The sequence below is a fragment of the Equus quagga genome, chromosome 21 (assembly GCF_021613505.1).
Source record: "Equus quagga isolate Etosha38 chromosome 21, UCLA_HA_Equagga_1.0, whole genome shotgun sequence".
Taxonomy (NCBI): Eukaryota; Metazoa; Chordata; class Mammalia; order Perissodactyla; family Equidae; genus Equus; species Equus quagga.
In genome coordinates this window covers 34,832,126-34,849,640 of record NC_060287.1, presented here as the reverse complement: position 1 = coordinate 34,849,640, position 17,515 = coordinate 34,832,126, and the positions used below count along the sequence as shown (strand labels likewise).

Here is a 17,515-nt window from a genome sequence, read left to right as displayed (position 1 = left end):
TGAGAAATAAAAGCATATTTTTACTATGTAGAATGACAGTGGTGACCATCATAGTAACTGTAATGAGCTGAATAGCATCCCCCAAAAATTCATGTTCACCCTAAACCTCAGAACATGACCTTATTTGGAAGCAGGGTTTTTGCAGATGAAATCAGTAGAGGATCTTGAGATGAACCCATCCTGGATTCCCCTAAATCCAATAACTGATGTCCTTCTAAGAAGAGGAGAAGACACACAGAGAGACAAGAGAAAAACACCATGTGAAGACAGAGGCAGAGACTGGAGAGATGCTGCCACAAGCCAAGGAAGCCTGGAGCCACCAGGAGCTGGAAGAGGGAAGGAGGGATTCTCCCAGAGGCCTTCAGAGGGAGCATGGCCCTGCCAACACCTTGATTTCAGACTTCTAGCCTCCAGAACTACGTGAGAACACATTTCTGTTGTTTTAACCCCTAGGTCTGCGGTAATTTGTCACAGCAGCCCTAGGACACTAACACAGAGAAATAAAGGCATATATTAATATGTAGCATGATGGAGGTGACCAGCATAACTACTAAAAGGCAGTTCTTCTACTTTGTACACCAAGGACCTCTCCCCCTTCCAGAACACACAGATGGAAAAGAAGCACCCCACTGAAAGGCAGAAACAAAGGCTAGAGACAGGGAAAAGCTAGCAAAAAACAGAGAGAGACTATTCAGATGGGAAAGGAAGTTCTGAGGAACCTCCATCTTTCAGGTTCCTCCAGTCCTGAAGACCAGGGTTGGGACGTTCCCGTAATAATACACTGCCACTTTTGTTACTGTTCTAGGAGTACCACCAGCCAGGAGGCAGCCATCTTTCCATGAATGTTAAGTCTAGGGTGACACGTGTCTAATGCATGTCTGCCTGGAGATGCTGCCCAGCTCATCACTGAAAAAACCACCACCACCCATCTTATAGGAATAACTCACCACCTAAGGTTGTAGAAACACACAACCCACTAGAATTGAGAGTGCGTACTCTAACAGCACGTGGAAGAAGGGGTGGTGATGTGAGGAGAAAGCCTTGCCCCCTACCCACCCCTACAACATGAGAATTAAACAGAGTCTGCTTGGACATGCCCACCGCCCCTATTATGTAAAAACCAAATGCAAAAATCATAAAGGGAAAATGTGATAAATTTGACTCTACAAAAATATCAAAATACACTGTAAACAAAACTAAAAGGTAATTGACAAACTGGAGGAAATATATGCAACATACACCACAGAGGAGTTTTCATATACCACAGGCCTGAGTCTCACAGGACATCAAAAGTTCTAGCAAATCAGTTTTTACAAAGATGAACACCAAGTGAAAATACCGGCAAAAGGCAAGAAAAGGCAAATCACAAAGTACACATGGTCACTAAAAATATTTAAAAATATGAAAAATGTCTATCCCTCCTAGTAATCAAGGAAGTGAACAAAATCAAAGATGTCAATTTTTGACAATAAAACAAGCAAATATTCTAAAAGGAAATAAGATTATCCCCAATGTCGGTTAAGGATTGGAGACGCGCGTGGCAGGCACACTTTCCTATGTCTTCAGAAAGCGTCTAAATGGGCACATCCTTTGACCCTGTAACTTCACATGTAGAAATTTACCCTAAGGAAACAGTCAGCGGGGATCTCAGATTCATCTACAAGGATACAAGGCATTCATACAACGGGGTGAGGAGGAGGCGAGGAGGAAGAAGGGGAGGAAGAAAAGAAATAATATAAATGTTAGTTATGCCTTGCAGTCAATAAAAGTTCCTCTGCAATCATTAAAAATTTAGAATTTCATCACCTAGGTGATTTTTTGCTTTCTCTTGGTACTTTCTTGTACATTCAAAATTCTCTACACCAAACACGCATTGCTGTGCGATCAGATTTTCTTATACCATCTTACATTAAAGAAATCCATCTTTATAAAGAGAGGTTAACAGGTGCGCTTTGCTCTCGATCCGTTCCAGGCAGGGACGAGGCGTCTACATCTGCCCGCCTGGGTCCACCCCCTTCCCAGGAAACCCGACGTTTACACCTGCCCGCCTGGGTCCACCCCCTTCCCAGGGAACCCGACGTTTACACCTGCCCGCCTGGGTCCACCCCCTTCCCAGGGAACCTGGTGTCTACACCTGCCCGCCTGGGTGCACCCCCTTCCCAGGGAACCTGGTGTCTACACCTGCCCGCCTGGGTGCACCCCCTTCCCAGGGAACCTGGTGTCTACACCTGCCCGCCTGAGTCCACCCCCTTCCCGGGGCAGCAGGCGTCTACACCCGTCGGCCTAGCAGCCTACTCGGGGCGCTCTTCTCTCGGTGCACGCCCCTCGCAAGCAGGGAACTAAACATGCACCCTGCACTCGGATTCAACACCCGGCGCGCGGGCAAGAGCGACCAGCAGACGCAGGAACAGTAGCGGGGCCGCCTCGTTCTCCACCAGCGCGGCGGGGTGCAGGCGGGGTCGGGGCGCAGAGGAGGGGCGTTGGGAGACTCGCCTTCGGACGTCTACCCACTCAGCTCGCTCCGCCCCCGCGAAAGAGAAAGGCTCAGGCCGACTCACTTCCCGGCCCTAGACGCCGGGCCACGGGCTGCCGACTCATGGCCCCGAGTGCGCATGCGCGCGGCCCGCCGGTCCCAGGAGGCTCTGCGCAAAGGGTTTCCAGGGCGACGCGTCCTAGCCGGAGAGCGCGGGTTGGCGCTGCCCGGGAGCCGCGCAGAGCAGGTAACGGCCCCGCCGCCGCCGCCGCCGCCCGAGGTCCCGGCCCAGCCTCAGCCGGAGCCTCCTGCGAAACGTCCGGGGCCTTCCGGTGTCGCCCGGTCGCTCGGCCCTGGCGCCTGCCCAGCTCGGGCTTCGGTGCCTCGCTCTCCCTCGAGTTGGTAACGTAGCCGGGTGGTCCGGCCGCCTCCTCCTGCAAGGCGCGGCCTGGGGAAGAGCCACCGGCGCCCTTCCGCTGCCCGGAAGGTGGGACTGCGCCGCGCAGCTCGCGGGCGGCCTCGGGACCCGCCGGCACCCCCAGTGGTCTGCCACGGCCCGTGGAAGGGGCCAGGCCCTCGGGCAGCCCCCCGGTCGCCCCCCGCTTCCCCCACCCCTGTCACACGGGCCCGGATCTCTCCCCTCCCAACACGTGCAGGCTTCAACCGCTCTCTTTCTTTTACATGTGAATCGTATACCTTCACTTGTGCATCTACCTACCTGCTTTTGCTTTGTTTTTCCCTTCCAACCTTAGCGCATTTTCCCCATCCCCATCCCCGCGGAGATCTGAATCCTTTGAAATGCCTGCTCCGTGTTTGCCCCTCACCCGCTCAGCCTTGGAGTTCCTTGTCCACAATTTCCCCTCAGTGCCACACGTGTGCCAACAGGTGACTTTCTTCAGACCAGTCTTTCACTGCTGGACATGATCTTGAACCTTTTTTCTATCCACATTCACTCCCTAGATGAATTGATCCAGTCTCCTAGGCTCAAAACCCATTGAATGCCAATGAACCCCAAATGTATATTTCCAGCCCTGACCCTCCCCTGAACTTCAGACCCGTGTGCTCAGCCGCCCGCCCACATCTCTTCTTAGCTATCTAAGGCATCTCCAGAGCAGCAGGTCTTCAACAGCTCCTAACATTCCCCCAGACCTGCTCCTCCCACGCTTTTACCCTCTCAGGTTACTGGAAACCATTCTCCCCGTTGTCCAGGCCTTAGTGTCCTCCTTGACTCCTGTTTTCCTCCCTCCCCACATTCAGTCTGTCAACACACCCTTCAAAACATACCCAGAATAGATACACAATCCTACCATCTCTCCCAACCCCCGCTATCGCCACCCTGGTCCAGGCCACCATCATCTGGTGCCTGGATTATTTCAGCAGCCTCCTAATTGGTCAGTCTCCCTGCTTATGCCCTACCCACTGCCTTGAGTATAGATGCTCTAATGCTGTTTTGTCTTTCTCTGCTATTTCAAGAGGATACGTTTTTTAAAGAGGTATGAATTTTATAGTTCCCATAGATAAAAATACAGTATTTTTAGTCTGTATTTTGAGAATTGCAACTTTTAAACCAGGTAGACAAAGCTACCTAAGCACCTTCCTGTTAACAAGCTAACACTGACTGTAGAGAAGAATAAAAGAATCCAGAGCCGCCTTCCGAGTGAGAAAAAGACGTCATGTGGGAATTTAGGCTGTTTGTTCCCCAGTCTTTCTTTTTTGGTTTTTTAGAGAGGCACCAAAAGAGGCAAGTTGAGATGGAGACAGATGGTCATCCCTGTGCTGATCACTTTGCTAGTAAGTACCTGGGGGCTGATACTCAGTCAGGCGCTCACGGAGTCGGGCAGCGGTTGACATGACAGGTCCCTGGCTCAGGGAGCTAATGGCCCCACACTTCTGTACCCTTGCCAATCTCAAACCCCCAGCCCCCTGTTTTTTCTCTTTTTCCATCGAATGAAACCCCAATTGACAAAAGTAACCCCGTAGGATTGCCACGACTAGCAGAGGGTCTACAGGATGGGGCAGGTCGTACACCTCCACTTTCCTCAAATTTGACTCCCACCTCCCCCTCATGCTCTCACCTCATAAGGAACTTACAGCTGTCCGATGGGAACGCCTCACTCTCCAGCCACCACGACCGCAAGTCTTACCTACGTCTGTACCGTCTTACCTTCCTTCCTCCTGTCCAAGGCCACCCCTCCCCTCCTGCTTGTCCAAAACCCTTTGCTGTTGCTGCTAGTTATCTGTTCTCTTCCCTGTATAACCACCTGTTCCATCTCAGCTGGCTCTTTCCCTTGGCTTTTAAACATGCTCAAGTCTCCCATCACAAAAGAAAGAGAAAAAAAATCCTCCTCGACCCCCCCATTCCCCTTCATTTTCCAGTTATTGCCCAATCTCTCATCCCCTTTGACAGGCAAGCTTCTTTAAAGAATCACCACGTCCAATGCATCCGTTCCTTGTGTCTCCTTCCTCAGCCCACTCCAGTCTGCCTTCCACCCTCTTCTCTATACTAAAGTGAAAACCGCTAATCGGACGCTTCCAGGCCTCATCTTGCTCAGCCTCTCAGCAGCGTGTAAACCAGACACTGCTGCTCCCATCTCGCTCTTGAAACGCTGTCTTCCCTTGGCTTCTGCGCCCCCACCGACCCCCAGCCTTCTGCTTTTCCTTCTACCATCGGGCTCGCTCTCCTCCCCTCGGCTCCTTACTGTTGCAGTTCCTCAAAGCTCAGTGTCTGCTCTCGTTGTGTTTTCTCCCTACACCCCCTGTATTCTGACATTCGGCACAAATCCATGCCACCATCTCTGTGTTCTTGACTCCCAGCTTGATCTCTCCGGCTTGGCCTCCTTTTCTGAGCTAGACCCACGCGTCCAGCTAGCTGCATGGCATTGCCTCTTCACACCGCTCTGACACCTCCAAGTCAACCCACACAGGACCAGTCTCCCAGCACCCCACACAACTGGGACCTCTGCCACTGGAAACCAGGGTTCCTCCTTGACCTTTCCCCTCACCCCGGCGCCCAGGAGATCCCCAGGCCCTGATGACGCTGCCTCCTGGGCATCTTTCACATCTCTTCATCGTCACTGGCACCTTAGTTCGAGCTGTCGCCTGCCTTCCTCCAGCCTTCTGCAGTCCACTGTCTGGCTCTTGTCTGCCTGTTCTCTGCCCTGCAGCCAGGGTAACCTCGTCAGATGGCAGAGCTGATTGTGCCCTCCCCGCCCCATCCTCCCTCTTTGGCTGACTGCTAGCTTCCCATTGCTCTTGGATTAATCACCCAGATCGTAAGCATTCCCTCCCTGACCCTGCACCTACTCACCCCACTGCCTCTAGATTCCCGTCTGGAACCCGTGGCCCTTCTCACTGGGCCCAGCCAGACAGGCCTCCTCTGCCCGCCCGGCCTTAGCACTGTCTACTCTCCCTGTCCACAGTGCTCTCCCACCCTCCATCCCTCTTTGCCTACTTGGTTCCCACAGACCCTTCATATCTCAACGCAGGCGACACTTCTGTAGGAGAACCTAACCGGTCTCTGTCTCGGTCAGGTGTCCTTGTCACATGTCCTCACAGAGTCGTATCCCTTTCCTTTAAAACACCTGGAACAGCCATAATTGTGACTGTTTTATTACTGACATATAATATCCATGAAAACAGAAACATTTCTGTTTGTGTTCGTTACGTCCCCCACACCTCACACAGCTCCTGGCCCGTGGTAAGTGCTCAAATATGTGTTGAAAGAATGAAGGACATGAATATTCTAACGTGTAAGATATGTCAAGTGTGGGGTATTTTAGTACAGTTTTATTAAAATAGAATGAAAATTCTAGTAAAAAATAATTAGGTCAACACCGAAAGTTAAAAAGAAATCTGGCAGTGGCCAGGATCGGTGCGTAAAACTACCAATCAATTACTATAGTTCCAAAAAAAAAAAAAAAAAAAAGAAATCTGGCAGTGGCCAGGAGCGGGGCGTAAAACTACCCTTCTGTAAATGTAGCACCAGGACTCCCCACACGGTACGTTGCATTTGCCACCACTTGGTGGGAGCAGAGAGGCACAGCTTCTCATCCTGAAGGCGCGTCTATGGGATGCTCAACCTGATGGTGAATTGAAGCTTTTTGTCAAAAATAAATATAATATATAAAATTGTTCAATGACCAAAACCTACATAAGTTGTCTATAACCATCTAAACTTTGAACGTGGGGCACTTCCATGTTAGCAAATAAAGCTTGAAATTTCTGACATAGATAGGTATATTTAATTTATGGATTTTCACGCAGGACTGGTTCTTAGAAGTCATTGAGAACGAGCCGCTAGTTTCGTACGTTAAACAACTAAGACCAGCAGCCAGTTGTGCTAGCAGAGCTGGCACTGTAATCAGATGTCTTGCTACACAAACCGTTTTTTCTTCTATAGTATATCCCCTCTCTTCTTAATCACTGTTAGTTCTTAATCTTCCCATCTTCAATATTAGTGACCACATTTCTGAAGCAAAAAATTGGGACACAGAATCTTAAAAGTGGGTGCAGTGTTTGAAATAGCGTTTTTGAGAGCCCTAAGTGATATGACCATCTTACCTATATAATACTATTTTTATAAGCTAAGGGGGGAGCTTCTCTGTTCATGTAACTTTCTGCTTAACTTTGTGTCAAAGAGTTTGTGTTAAAGGGTTCAGGCCTTTCGTTCTATAGGAAAACTCTCTACCTGGGTCCAGCTGATGTTTCTTTCTGACCCAACTCAGGCCGTGCTTCTGACAGGAAGACCAGAGAAATGACTCTGTGCTCTCCTCAGGCACAGGGAGGCACATGAAGTCCCCCTGTCCCATCACTAGTGATGAACCTTGAGGACCTGGCCAGGTTTCCCCACAAAGTCACCATCTTTCCCTTTGTATTTGATTAGTGTTACGCCAAATCCTGTCCCTTGTCAAACTTATATCCACTGGCCTTTAGTATCCATTGACGACTCCTGCCTGTTTCAACTACCTCTGTGCACTTGCCAAATACTCATTATCTGTTTCCACCCTCCCTTGTACATTTATTAGTTGTCATTCATCCATAAGGAAGAGCGCTCTCTTCCTTTTGTGTTTATTTATTCATTCATTTAAATCAGTATGGACTCGTTGATTCCTATTTTATTTAATAGGTTGTAATCCTATATCCTCCTTACTTATTTTGGTGCTCAGATTGTCCTAGATTTGACCAGTAAGAACTTCTTCATGCTGGCTTCTGCGTCCTTTTGCACCTACCAGCCTTGTCTGGTACTTTGCCTGCCCCAGGCCTGGAATCATCCATTTCTCCAAGGAATCCTGATTCCTTGTAGTAGAACAGGTATTTAGTGGAGATGGGGCTCGGTGTGCTTGTCATTACTGGGCCCTCTCAGAGAGCAGGGTTTGGAAAACTACGCACATAGATATGCATGTTCACACACAGATAGATCTATGACTATTTCTATAGCCTCGTGTATGTGTACATATCTGTTTTTTCACCCAGTATTTCCTGTTTTAATCCAACCCCTCAGGGTTCTTCTAGCCTTCCCCCTTTCTGTGTAAGTAAAAACCCTTCCAGGCAGAAAGAAACTTAGCTCCCATGAGTCTAAATATCTTTGCTTATTTCCTCAATTAACTTATTTGCTCTGTCTAATTAATTTCCTGACCTTGCCAGCTACCTGTCACCTCTTGTCACCGCCTTCCCCTCCCCACGCCGGCTCCCCCCCACCCTGCTTTCTCAGGCTCCAGGCGTGCCTCCACCGTTGCCTCTGCACAAGGGCCAGCCTTCTGGCTTCCGTTAAACCTCCATCCTGAAAGCTGACGAGCGTCTGCCGTGTTCTCCAGCTAGTTTTTCCAAAGCAAACAATCCCACCAGCTCCCACAGCTGGTCATCTTTTCCCAGGTATAGGCCAGACAAGGTAAGGCAAGATGGTTTCTGGGAGTATCAAGTTACTTCTGCAAAGCGTTTGAACTCCCCCTCTTCTTTGACTTCTTGAAATTTATAATAGTGCGTTTCATTTACATTCTAATAGCCTGCTTTTAGTCTCATTTTGATTCCTGGTGTTTTTCAAAATAATCTGTATTAGTTTCCTATTGCTACTGTAACAAATACTACAAACTCAATGGCTTAAAATAATAGAAATTTATTCTCTTACAGTTCTGGAGACCAGAAGTCTGAAATGAGTCTCATGAGACCAAAATTTAAGAGTCCGCCAAGTCTATCCATCCATTCCCTTGCCTTTTCCAGCTTCTAGAATTGCCTGTATTTGGCCTGTGACCCCTTCCTCCATCTTCAAAGCCAGCAGCAAAGCCTCTGTCTCTGACTCTACTTCCCTTATCGCACTGCCCTGTTCTGACTCCTCCTGTGTCCCTCTCATAAGGCCCTCGTGCTTACATCAGGCCCACGTGGGTGATACAGGGTAAGTCAGGATAATCTCCCCAGCTCAAGATCCTTCAGTGGATCACTCTGCAGAGTCCCGTCTGCTGTCTAAAGCAGCAGGTCCTGTCCCCAGGTTCTGCGGGTCAGGATGCAGACATCCTTGGAGCGGGGAGCATTATTCAGCCTACCGCAGGAGCAAATGCAAGGCTTACATCTTAAAAATGGGACTTTAACTCCTTTCATTATGGTGGGTGCTGAGCAACATGTAGACATTGATAAGAAAATGAACCCATCTTGGAGAGCTTTACATGTCCTCACAAACAGAAAGACACTTCATTCTTTCATTTGTTAAGCAACTGTGCAGTACTAGTATTATTACTAATCATCAACACAATAACAATGTTTCATCCAATTCTTTAATTTTTGCCATTCTGATAGGTGAAACTGGAATCTAATTGTTTTAATATGCATTTCATTAATTAAGAGCAAGTTCGAACATCTTTTTGTGTCTTTCTTGTTTGTCTGTGTTTCTGTAATGTGCTTGTTCTGTAACGTGTTCATATCCTTTGCCCGTATTGCTAATGGATTATTATCAAAACTAGAGTGAATCCTTAAAATGTAAATCTTAAAAACAAATCTTAAAAGAAAATATGGAGTATGGCAAGAAATAAAGCTCAGGATTCACTCTTGTTTTGATTTCCAGACAGATGTATAGCCCATCCTCCTTCTATCCCTCATTGAATAGTCCACTTATCTCCACCTTCGTCGTATAGTCAGTTTCCATATGTATTCGTTTCTGTTCCTGAACTCTGTATTTCATTATATTTCTCTGTCCATTCAAGCACCGGTATCAGGCTGTTTTAATAACTATAGCTTTATATCTCAATATCTGATAAAGGTAGTTCCTTCTTATCATTCTTTTTCAAAATCCTTTGTATTTTCCCATATTTATTTTTCTGTATGAATTTAGTATCATTTTTATCAAATTTCCAAAAAGATTACTCTTGGTAATTTATTAGGAATACTTTGATCATGTAGATTACATTAGGGAGAATTTACATCTTTATCATATTGGTGCTTTATTATATAAGAACACAATGTGTTTTTCCAGTTACATAAGTTTTCTTTTATTTCATTCAACAGTTTTAAAGTTTTTTTCATATTATTTGATTAAACCTGCATGAGATGTTTTAGATTTTTTGGCTGATGTAGGTGGGACATTTTCGTCTATTTTCTAAGTCATTTTAATTTGTGTATAGAAAAGATTGATTTTTATATACATTTAGTAACCTATAGTTTTACTGAATTCTCTTTATTTTATAATGTTTTATAGGGCTTTCTAAGTCTGTAATCATGTCATCTGCATATAATAAATAATTTGCCTTTCCTTTTCCAATAGCTACACCTCTTCTTTCTTTCTCACGTCTAATGTCATTGGCCAGTACCTCCAGAACAATATTAACAAAAGTGATAGTAGGCATCCTCATCTTAATCCTTACAGCCGTGTAAGCTAATGTTTTACTGTTAAGCATGAGGATAGCTTTTATTTTGAGATACATGTTTATTTATCGTATTGGGAAAGCATTCATTTAGGGCATTTCGAGTCAGGTCAGCAGCAGTGAGAAGTTTGTCAGGAGTAATGGAAATGGAGACAGGCAGTAAGGAAGCACAGAGGTGCCATGCGTGTTAGCTTATTAAATCAATGTTTATTGAGCACTCATTACTTCCCAGGAACTCTTCTAGGCACTTGGAATAATACAGAAGTAGACAAAACGGTCAAAACTACTGCCGTCATGAAGCATGCGATTTTAGTGGGGAAGTCAGGCAACAAGTAAACCAAATAGGTAAAATACGTATTGTGTTAGATAATAGTATGCACTAAGGGGAAAAATTAAGGGGGAAGGGGAATACAGAGGGTTGAGAATGAACAAGAAAAGAGGGAAAACTCGTATGTCAAGCCGTTGTTTCCCAGGACTGGTTAAGAATACTGTTACCTACCCACACAATAATTCGGGTTTGGAAACATAGTTGTGATCATCTGAAAACTAAATCGTCCCTATGAATTAATTATAACTTCACTACAGAGTATTTACCTTTAAGAATTCGGATTTTCTGGTGGTAATAATAGCAAAGAACCTGATAATTTGTGAGACTGATTGTTGAGCCAGAAGGACAAATTTCAGTATATAATAGAAAGTCTGTCAATATCAGTGCTTCTGAAGTAAGAAACAGGGGCCAGCCCCGAGGCATAGTGGTTAAGTTTGGCACACTCCACCTTGGGGGCTCCGATTCGCAGGTTTGGATCCTAGGCACGGACGTACACCACTCGTCAGCCATGCTGTGGTGGTGACCCACATACAAAACAGAGGAAGACTGGTAACAGATGTTAGCTCAGGGTGAATCTTCCTCAGCAAAAAATTAAAAATAAAATAAGATGCAGTGCCCACCAGCAGTACCAGGAGGGTCTTCCTTTTGTTACTTTTTGTTGTTTACAGGGAAGTAACACATAATTCAGAAACTTTCATTATTCGTGTTCAACTTTGCACTGGAAAGAAAGAACAGGCAGGTTCACGTGATCTTTTCTTCTGCCCTGAAAATTCTGAGAGGCATTGCTCTGTTGTGGTTTCTTCAAATCTTATTTCAGCAGGACTGCTTGATAACTACAACCAAGAATTTCCCAGTCAACTGCCAATTGCTGATTCACTTTGATAGAGAAAAAGCCTTAGTGTGTGAAGTATACAGCAATCCATATGCAAATTAATATATATTAATTAATACCAGTTCAAAACTTTTAATTCTTTTTTTTTAAAGATTGGCACCTGAGCTGACATCTGTTGCCAACCTTCTTTTTTCTTCTTCTTCTTCTTCTTCTTCTTCTCCTCCCCAAAGCCCCCCAGTACATAGTTGTATATTCTAGTTGTGAGTGCCTCTGGCTCTGCTATGTGGGACGCCGCCTCAGCATGGCTTGATGAACAGTGCCATGTCCACACCCAGGATCCAAAGCAGCGAAACCCCAGGCCACTGAAAGAGAGCGTGTGAACTTAACCACTCGGCCATGGGGCCAGCCCCCTAATTTATTCTTATTATAAATGTTTATTTGTGCAATCTTAACATTTTCCTTTTGTAATATCATTCTAGGTTTTTTGAAATATATTCTTTCCATAAAAAGAGACCAAAACATGTCAAAAAATACTACCCTGGAAACCTCATAAATACTATAGTGTGAAGAACCCTCCACTCAGAACATACTGTTGGTCCTCATACATCTCAGGAACAGGAACATTTGATAAAGAACGGCAGGTATGCGTTACTTCATTTTAAAACGTTTTAGCATACGTTTATTCTTTCTGCCTTGTTGCAAAACCAGAATTGACAACAACTACACAAAAGTGTAGTATTCAGATGATTCAGATGCACATCTTGATCTTGAACATTCTTATTTCTACTTCTATAATTAAACGAACACAATGTAGAAATTTGTTGTTCTGATAGACAGTCATCCCTTTTCACCATGGTACCTTCCAGAAAAACGTATCTTCAGCTGGATCACGTGTTTCCATTGGAACGGTATTTTTAATTGTAAGGTTCTCTTCCTGAGTCATAACAGCAAAGAAACTGCTGTAAACCCTGTAATGATAGAAACAGTGAAATTATGGTTCAAGTGCCCAAAAAAGACACTGTTTTAGTGTAAACACTGATTGTTCAAAATATAAATGCTGCCAAAATCTGAACAATACACTACCATAAATTTGGTATATCAAAAACTAGTGTGCCAACTGTATAGTAAGCATTAATTCCATAATTACTACCTTTGCTTATTTTCAAATCCTTGAAGGTGGAAGTTTGCCTTCTCCTTAACCCCAGTGCCTGGTAGACACTAAATAAATGTTCTTTGGCTGAACATTATAATTAGTTAATTATTCAATTAGTTAAGAAGAACATTAGGCTGTTCGCCTAAGACCTAGATTTCCCAATAATGCGCCACATAATAAGAAATCCATAAACGTGGAGCCTGCGTGCATTTTTTTTATTGGTAACAAGGTGTAGCCTATTTATATTAATACAAAAACACTCTAAAACAATTAATCACTCAGAAGCGTAAACAGAGTCCTGATACCACTCATCACTCAATCTTAACGGATCAGTGAGGAAACTGGTATTTAACAGGCTGAGTAGTCCAGGGAGCTGCTTGAGAGACGCGTCCAGGGTGCATCTCATTGCTGACTGGTAACAGCCAGAAATCAGACTTAGTTTTTGCTGATGATGTCTCTCAGACTCAGTTTCATGAAAAGGAATGGAATTCTCACAGGTGAACCCAAACAGACCCACATTCAGGTCTTATAGTTAGAAATTTTAGAACAGGTCTGGGGTCCTGGGAATTCCAGAATTCTAAGAATGTTCTGTCTCTTGGGTGAATGTGGTTTATCTTACGCTCAAGTAATTCTTTTGGAAACTGAACCACCGTGAGAAGATACATCTGAGTGTGTTATCTATGCCTGTGTGACAAATCACCCCAGCATTTAATGGCTTAGTGGTTGGCCACCACTCCAAAAAACTACTTTGATAAGATCATGATTTGATTAAAATTAATAGATTAGAGATAGAGAAAATATGACACTTTATACATTTTTTTCAAGATGAAGTAAATAAACATTAGAGGAGAGGGGGCGGAGCAAAATGGCGGGGTGAGCTGACCCGGGATTCTCTCCCCTCCAAAATACAACAAAAGATTGGAAGAACTGAATTTCAGAGAATAAACATAATGCCAGCTCGTTAGAGACCTACAATACCAAGAAGGCGGAGATCATAAACCTTGCTCACACCCTTGGAGGCACTGGAACGGTAGGAGAGAACATCGCTCCCTCCCCTAGAGTCTGCGATCGCTGTGGCGCGGGTCAGGAAGGAGCGGGGGAGGGGCTGCGTGACCGGGGGATCATCCAGGACTCCTGCCGCTGATTCAGTGGAGACCCGCTGATGGGAGGAAAGCTTCTGTCCACGGGGACCCCATAAATCAAGGGCCTTGGGAGACCAGAGAACAGAACTGATCTGAACCCAGGCGCGTGTAACAGCCCCTCCCCCCCAGCAAAGCCAGTGGGCGCAGCCATCTTGCCCCGAAGGCGGAGAGCTAACACGCCGCTCTCGACCCCCATCTAGTGGCGACAGGCTGTAACTGCAACTGAATTCTACCACCATGAGAAAAAACCGCTCCTCTACCATCCAGCAATTTATAAAAGCCCCAGACCAGAAGGAAAACAATAAAAGCACAGAATTAAGTCCTGAGGACTTGGAATTAGGTAAACTAAGTGATAGTGAATTCAGAGCAGCTATAATCAAAAAGCTCAGTGAGGTAGAGAGAAAGATAGAGAAACAAGCTGAGTTCTGGAGTTACTTCACAAAAGAGATTGAAATCATAAAGAAGAATCAAACAGAATTACTTGAGATGAAAACCACAATGGACCAGATAAAACAGAATACGGATTCCCTGAATGCCCGTGTAGACAACCTAGAGGAGCAAATCAGCATAATCGAGGACAGACAGGCTGAATGGCGCCAGACAGAGGAAGAAAGAGAACTAAGAATTTAAAAAAATGAGGAAAATCTCCTAGAGATAATGGATTCAATGAGGAGTAAGAACATAAGGATCATAGGAATTCCCGAGAATATGGAAAAGGAAAATGGAGCAGAAAGTGTGCTTAATGAAATTATTGAAGAGAACTTCCCAAATCTAGGGATCAACGGAGAAGTGTGTGTAGAGGAGGGTTTTAGATCTCCTAGATTTGTCAATGTAAAAAGACCCACCGCACGGCACATAATAGTAAAGTTGGCAAATAGGAATGATAAGGAAAGAATACTCAGGGAAGTAAGGAAAAAAAGAGAATAACCTATAAAGGAGCCCCTATCAGACTGTCAGCGGATTTCTCTACAGAAGCCCTACAAGCTAGGAGAGAATGGAGTGATATATTCAAAGCTTTAAAGGATAAAAACCTTCAGCCAAGAATACTCTATCCAGCAAGAATTTCCTTCAGATATGAGGGAGAAATTAAATCTTTTCCAGACAAACAAAAGTTAAGGGAATTTGTAACTAAAAACCCTCCATTACAAGAAATCCTCAAGAAGGCTCTCATACTTGAAAAAATAAAAAAGGGAGAAAGGGGACACAACCCACAGACTAGGGAGACCAATGAATAGAACCAGAACAGGATAGCAAATATTCAATTATAGCATTAGGGTAAAGGTAAGGAAACTACCAAAACAAGGACGATCTTAGCACTCTAACTACAAATGAATAAGACGAGTTGGAATAAAAAATGAAAATAATTACTTAGGAGGGGAAGAGCAAAGGGTCTAAATCAGTATTGGTCAAGTAGGTAAGAGACCACCAGAGAATAGACTATATTATACACGAGATTCTAAATACAAACTTCAAGGTAGACACTAAAATAAAGTACAGAACAGAGTCACAAATCATAAATCAGGAAAAATCTAAGAAACCCAGCATAAGAAATTGCAGTATTAAATGGATAGTCTAAAGCACACAGGAAAAGAAACACAGGAAAACAAGATAATGAGCAACAGATTAACAGCATTAAGTCCACATGCATCAATAATCACTCTCAATGTGAACGGATTGAACTCTCCAATAAAAAGACACAGAGTGGCAAAATGGATTAAAGAACACAATCCAACAATTTGTTGCCTCCAGGAAACACACCTCAGCCCCAAGGACAAACACAGACTCAGGGTGAAGGGGTGGAGGACAATACTTCGAGCAAATAGCAAGGAAAAAAAGGCAGGTGTTGCAATTTTCATATCAGACCAAGTGGATTTCAAAATAAGACAGGTAAAGAGAGACACAGAGGGACAATATATAATGATCAAAGGGACACTTCATCAAGAAGAAATAACGCTTATAAATATCTATGCACCCAACACAGGAGCTCCAAGATTCATAAAGCAACTATTAACAGACCTAAAGGAAGATGTTAAAAACAACACAATAATAGTAGGGGACCTCAACAGCCCACTCACATCAATGGACAGATCATCCAGACAGAAAATCAACAAGGAAATAGTGGAGCTAAATGAAAAACTAAAACAATTGGACTTAATAGACATATATAGATCACTCCACCCTGAAAGAGCTGAATACACATTCTTCTCAAGTGCACATGGAACATTCTCTAGGATAGACCATATGTTGGGAAACAAGGCAAGCCTCTCCAAATTAAAAAAAAAATTGAAATAATAACAAGCATCTTCTCAGATCATAGTGCTATAAGGCTAGAAATTAATTACAAGAAAAAAGCTGAGAAAGGCACAAAGATGTGGAAACTAAACAACACACTACTGAACAAGCAATGGATCCTTGAAGAAATTAAAGAAGAAATAAAAAAATACCTGGAAACAAATGAAAATGATAACATGCCATACCAACTCATATGGGATACAGCAAAAGCTGTATTAAGAGGAAAATTCATCGCAATACAGGCACATCTTAACAAACAAGAAAAATCCCAAATAAGCAACCTTAAAACACACCTAACTGAACTAGAGAAAAAAGAACAAATGAAGCCCAAAGTCAGCAGAAGGAGAGAAATAATAAAAATCAGAGCAGAAATAAATACTATTGAAAGGAAAAAGGCAGTAGAAAGGATCAATGAGACAAAGAGCTGGTTTTTTGAGAAGATAAATAAAATTGACAAACCACTAGCCAGACTTACAAAGAAAAAAAGGGAGAAAGCTCAAATAAACAAAATCAGAAATGAGCGAGGAGAAATAACAACAGACTCTGCAGAAATACAACAGATTATAAGAGAATACTACAAAAAACTATATGCCAACAGAATGGATAACCTAGAGGAAATGGATAAATTCTTGGACTCCTACAATCTCCCAAAGCTCACTCAAGAAGAGGCAGACAATTTGAACAGACCAATCACAAGGAAAGAGATTGAAACAGCAATCAAAAACATCCCAAAGAATAAAACCCCAGGACCAGATGGCTTTCCTGGGGAATTCTACCAAACGTTCAGAGAGGATTTAATACCTGTCCTTTTCAAGCTATTCCAAAAAATTAGGGAAGATGGAACACTTCCTAACACATTCTATGAGGCCAACATCATGCTGATACCAAAACCTGACAAGGACACCATGAAAAAAGAGAACTACAGGCCAATATCACTGATGAACATAGATGCAAAAAGTCTAAACAAAATTTTGGCAACCGGAATTCAGCAATTCATCAAAAGAATCATACATCAGGATCAGGTGGGATTCATACCAGGGACACAGGGATGGTTCAACATCCGCAAATCAATCAACGTGATAAACCACATCAACAAACTGAGGAATAAAAACCACATGATCATCTCAATAGATGCAGAGAAGGCATTTGACAAGATCCAACAGCCATTTATGATAAAAACTCTGAACAAAGTGGGCATAGAAGGAAACTACCTCAACATAATAAAGGCCATATATGACAAACCCATAGCCAACATCATACTCAATGGGCAAAAACTGAACCCCATCCCCCTGAAAACAGGAACGAGACAAGGATGCCCTCTATCACCACTCTTATTTAACATAGTACTGGAGGTCCTGGCCAGAGCAATCAGGCAAGAAAAAGGAATAAAAGGAATCCAAATAGGGAGGGAAGAAGTGAAACTCTCACTGTTTGCAGACGACATGATC

General features: G+C 43.9%; 1 protein-coding gene across 11 annotated transcripts in view; it reads left to right on the top strand.

The window, feature by feature from the left end:
- The first annotated feature begins 2,668 nt into the window (after nucleotides 1-2,668).
- LOC124231409 (lebercilin-like protein) overlaps nucleotides 2,669-17,515 on the top strand; it is a 50,810-nt gene continuing 35,963 nt past the window's right edge. For 2 of the 11 annotated variants that reach the window (XM_046648212.1, XM_046648211.1), the window contains exons 1-2: nucleotides 2,727-4,264; nucleotides 11,960-12,121. The gene's annotated coding sequence lies outside the window, so the exon portion shown is untranslated. The other 9 variants (XM_046648207.1, XM_046648204.1, XM_046648206.1 and 6 more) reach the window with 9 other exon arrangements.